Genomic DNA, 5,158 nt, shown 5'->3' with positions numbered 1-5,158 from the left:
GCAGGCGAGACCTCATCTCTACAATAAATCAAAAAATTAGCCGGGCATGGTAGCGCGCGCCTGTCGTTCCAGCTACTTGGAAGGCTGAGGCGGAAGGATCGCCGGAGCCCAGCAGGTCGAGGCTGTGGTGGCCGGGAGCGGCCACTGCACTCCAGTCTGGGCGACAGAGTGAGACTCAATTCAAAAAAAAAAAAACCCAAAAAAACTGGGCTTCAAAAGACACAATCCTCTGTATTCGCGTTGTGGGGCAGCAACCTACTCTTACCTTGGTATTCATAATCAATGACGCTAACCAGGTTAGTGCTGCCATTCTGTCCCCATTTGATTAAACAATGGGAGAAACACAGATGAGCAGGAGTACTGTTCAGTTATCAATTGAATAGAACCATGACTGCACTGCTAGAAGGAAAGATTCTTGGTGACCTGTCCCTCTCAAGCCGCTGGATATTTTGTGACAGAATGCAAAAGTTATTAGATACAATAATGGGTATAAATACAACTGCCTCTGCCCCTTATTCCTTAAACAGGAGAATCAACTATTAGCAACTAATTTAAAATCTACATCCTAAAGGATGACATGGCACTCTCTCAGTATGTTGTCATCCACCTAATTTGTAACTGTCTTCATTAGATCTTTGTGCTGTCTGCAAGCTTACTGCTTATGAATGGTAGGGAATATCACAATTCTTTTGCCATAAGAAGCATGTCCTATTTAGAGATGATGTTTTTAGTATAGATTGGCCATAAATAAGATAGCGCCTATGTTCAAATATAATGGCCTTGGGAGAAGTGTTTTGAATAGGAATTATAGGAATTAGCACATATTCTTAGGAGGATAAATTTCTCCCTCTTCCATCATGGAAGAGATTAAATATAACAAAACTATCACTAGGTTGCTAGCTGGTCCTCCTATAAAGCAATCTTCCATCTATGTCTCAATAGTAGTCTTTGCTGTTAATAGTTGGATCCCAAAAGTAGTGGTAAGACTATGTCCGAAAGTAGATATTCAAAGCTCCTGTGTGCATTGGCCAATTGATCAAAGGTCAGCAGTTTTGAGAACGATGCTGAATGATACTTCAGAGTGACCCTTTTACCACCTGATTATTGAAAGTTTCTCTTTTGGCAGATTTTTTAAAATTTTGTGGGCAGTTATGCAAAACATGAATATGTTCATAAATTTTTCCCATTATAGTAAGATCTTTTATATTTTTTTCTTTCTTTCTCTGTCATCAATTGTTCATTTTTTTCTTTTAAGTTCCCTTATAATCCAAACAACTCATTAATCATAGCCTATTAATCACTATACATGCATACTTTCAACAATCACTCCTCCTGTTAAATTTGTTTAACCATATGTACTTCCTGAAGTAATATCCATTGAGTTTCCCTTTAGCACTGTCATCTCAACGAGATTGTACACAACAGCTCCATCTTCAAACTGATGCCTGCAGAGTGCACAGATCATCACACACACAAGGTCTGAACATTTTCTTATTGTGTTAACTGACCACAGAAAACTCCCCTTGCGGATCCAAATGTAGAATAAGGGATAAACAGTCAAGAAGTAAGAGCAGGTACTGGTGAATCATGCAGTTGACATATGCTTTATGATTAAAAATTCAGCATAGTTTTCTGGGCCTGTCAGCATATCCCATATCCACCTAATAGCACAATGTTGCTACATGCGTTTACCTTCATGGTACAGCAGTTCTGATAGCAAACTGTTCATGATGAGTGGTCAGTTTGCATAGACACTTTATATCCCATGATGGATAGTCAGTCTATATAAGCTCTCAACAGCAACTAAAATCGGCTTCCTAAAGAAAGAAGAGCTTTCAGCAGAAGACTTGACACTATACTAAAGCCCTAGACATCTCAACAGCACTTCTCCCCTAGGATGTCACTGGAGACTCTATAATAATGTTCCCAACTCTCACAGATACTTCCAGTACCTTTCAGTCCCTGTGTAGTGAGGTAACTGGGAAACTCTTCTGAAACTAGATCCTGCAGAGCCTTCTCTTGACTCCAGTCTACACTAAAATCTAGATGCTTAAAATCTACTATGTAGGTGTGAGTAGAACTCAAAAATGCAACACATCTTGCCTCTAAATTCCAAAGTGATAAGGCTTGTATCTCTGTTTTGGTGTATAGCATAATATTTATCACTTTGTCTCTCATTTTGGACTTGGGAAGTGTCATGAATGTAGCATTATGGGAATAAGGCTGGTAACTATATTTCCCACTGTACATTCTGGTCTGATGAATGCCTACCACATCTGTCCCCATCTAACAAGAACCACTGGAATTAGGGTTCAGGCCAAGATTCTGTGTATCATCTGACTCCTATGAATGCCTACTCTGAACACGAGGTGTTTTATATCCCCAGGGAAATGTGAGTTCACTGACAGTGTCAGATAATCATTGGGGAAGGTGGGTGTTTCCTTTTCCCTTATTCCCTGGGTGTGCTGTGAGGATCATTTACAGTATATTCTTATTATAACTGGTTAAGAATACATACTAGTTGAACTCAAGTTGAGTTTTGCCAAACAGACTTAGACATTCTGAGATACACTGGCCAACCAATCCCTCAAGAAGCTGTCCAGCTATTTACTCTGTCATCAATTATCCATGGACCACAATATGTCAGAACCATCTGGTCCACAGTCTTGCAGTGGCATATCATGCTAATTGTGTTGGATTTATTCCTACTGGGATCTCATTATCCCTACTAGAATAATCAAATCCAGTTCCACTGAGATACCATTGAAACACCATTATCACAGACCTCAGAGAACAGTCACCAAATTGTATTTTCAAGCATGTGTGTCCACCCTCAATAATACATGTAACATTTTCATGAATCCATAGCATACAAATAAATAAATACACAAATCAAAAGGACACAGCATGTTGAATTACCAACAAATAAACACACTGGTGTAGTGACTACTTGGATTAAGAGAAAAACACTTCTTGTGCTCAGACCCTTCCTTGCTTATTAATATCTTGATAAATGGAGTATCCTCTGAGCCTCCAGTTGGTGTAGTAAATGGTGTCTAGGCAGTTAGCACATAATAGAGTTACTCACCAGGCTCATCTCTCTGAGCCTTTGTATACTTTCCCTAAGAATGCTAGGAAAGTAAGAGAATTTCTACTTGATTAATTATAGAACACAATTGAGTTCAGGCTTTATTTAACCACACAAGTAGACTTAAACACCGTTCCCAGGTGGCCAGACCAAATCAATAAATCTTATATTTTTCAAAGAAAGTACACGTCAATAAATTCGGCTTAATCAAATCTTCATTGTTGATCATCTGTCCCAATATAACACTCTTAAAACTCCATCCATACATACATGTTTTCTATAAATTTTGTGCTATAAATTGGCAAGATCTAGTAACTTCTTTGGTATGAAAGCTATCACCTACAAGAACAAGCCTTGTTCTTCTCAATACGGATCTACCTTTCATCATGGTCTTGGAGAGAAAGAGAGTTAGTGGTGGTATGTCCTGAGAAAGCGCCCTTATCGTTTAGAGTGGCACCTGTCCTGAGTGAAAGTACTGGTAATTCTCATCCAAGGTAATAAGTATTGGTGGGAGAATTGCTACTATGTCAGGGAAGCTCATGAGGAGATTGAAGGTTTACAGTTCTTATTCTTTTCTTTCTATTCACAACCTTGTTCATTTTCAAGAGTACATATCTCAGCTTGAGAGACCTGTTGAGATGGTGCATTCAATTAATGCTCAATTGTGCAACTCTTAAAACAGGCTTTGGGCTAGATCTCAGGAGAAAACATATTTTTTTTAACAAAACCACAACTGAGGAATTTTTTAATTTTCCATCTTTCCACAGTTGTCAGTTCAAGTATTTTGATTATTGTTTGTTAATTTTTGGAAGTCTATCTAGCAAACTGAAATCCATCTGCCAAACCCACAAAAATTATAATTGTGTATCTTGACATCAACCTGCAGTCTGATCCATGCTGCCACTGAGCAGTTGTGAGGCTACTGAATTCCATTGATTACCAGTGACTAATTTCTCCCTGATTTGGAGGTTTTAGGTAACTTTGACATACATGTGACTAACCCAGTACCAGAATATTGGTTTGAGGGTATGCTTCCTGGGGTATCTTCTGGCACCTGGCACTGTATCTTTTGGAAACTTAGCATGAACCAGCCCAACTGAGGAAATAAATGTAACAAGTTTGACAAAGGGGCTAGTTCCATAAGTGTGGGGGAAAAAATGATGGTGAAGTGTCTGGGTATCAGCCCTGCGAAGTCATTAGGAGTTACTACAAGAATCTGACAAGATGTACTGTCGAGGGTGCCCAACAAGTCACAACCACCATTAAGGAAGAGAATGTGCTCTGGTTTCCAGTCAGCGCTTTCCGTCAGCCAAACTTCATGACATTCAAATACAAAAAATCCTGAGGGATGCAGCACATAGAGGCAGCCTCCCAGGGCATAAGACAAAGCAGAGTAAATAATAGATTCAGAGAGCAAAACAGAACCATCCTTTCTCTGTTCTCTCCAAAGCCCGCTTCCTACCCGCCCCCAGCATCGCCTCTCAGACCTGCAACTGTAAATCCATAATCGCAGCTGTGATGCTCTCATCTTCTGCTGAACCCTTGCTAAAATATTGTGTTCACCTGTACACAAGGAAAACAATCAGATGTGCTGAATTTTCAACAAGGAGTTGAACCTAGTGATCTCAATGGCATTTTATTCTAAAGAATAACAAAGCATGGAAATGGAGTAATGACTCTAAAATTGACCAAATCAAAGGAAATTTTTATTCTTCTTTTGCAGTACTAGAATAGCGCAGATTGGAGGATTAATAATGGAGACCAGCCTGGGCAACATGGCAAGACCTCTGCTCTACAATAAATTAAAAAATTAGCAGAACCTGGTGGTGTGTGCCTGTAGTTCCAGCCACTTGGAAGGCTTAGGTGGAAGCTTCGCCTGAGCCTAGCAGACCAAGGGTGCAGTGGCTGTGAGGGAGTCACTGTACTCCAGCCTGGGTGACAGAGTGAGACTCCTATACAAAACAATAAAAATAAAAATAATAAAAGGTGTACTAAAAGTTTGTATTTGGGTGGCTGTGAGAGGTTTAGGAGTCAGAAGCAATTTTATTCTGAATTGTCAGTAGTCGCTAG

Source organism: Carlito syrichta, unplaced genomic scaffold (assembly GCF_000164805.1).
Source record: "Carlito syrichta isolate Samal-C Ts95f unplaced genomic scaffold, Tarsius_syrichta-2.0.1 Scaffold304367, whole genome shotgun sequence".
Classification (NCBI taxonomy): Eukaryota; Metazoa; Chordata; class Mammalia; order Primates; family Tarsiidae; genus Carlito; species Carlito syrichta.
This window is presented reverse-complemented; position numbering follows the sequence as displayed.